Consider the following 462-nt stretch of genomic DNA (forward strand, 5'->3'; position numbering starts at 1 on the left):
TCTTCATCAGATATTAATATCTGTACAATTTTACGTGTCAGTCAGAACTTGTAATCTAAATGTTTTTTCATCAGATATTAATACCTTACAATTGTCAATTAGAACTACTAACTTAAACAATTCTTCATCAGATATTAATATCTGTACAATTTTACGTGTCAGTCAGAACTTGTAATCTAAATGTTTTTTCATCAGATATTAATACCTTACAATTCTGTGTGTCAATTAGAACTACTAACTTAAACGATTCTTCACCAGATATCAATATCTGTGCAGTTTTATACAGTTTTGTGTATCAGTCATAATTACCAATTGAAATTTCTTTTTTCATCAACTATTAATATCTTTACAATTTTACATGCTAATAAAAACTAGGTATTAATCATTTATGGACCTGCAGACTGTCACTGATATTTTTTTCATTCTTACAGTGGAAATACTCAGTCAAATTTACTGGAACTT

The sequence above is a fragment of the Limulus polyphemus genome, unplaced genomic scaffold (assembly GCF_000517525.1).
Source record: "Limulus polyphemus unplaced genomic scaffold, Limulus_polyphemus-2.1.2 Scaffold6538, whole genome shotgun sequence".
Lineage (NCBI taxonomy): Eukaryota > Metazoa > Arthropoda > Merostomata > Xiphosura > Limulidae > Limulus > Limulus polyphemus.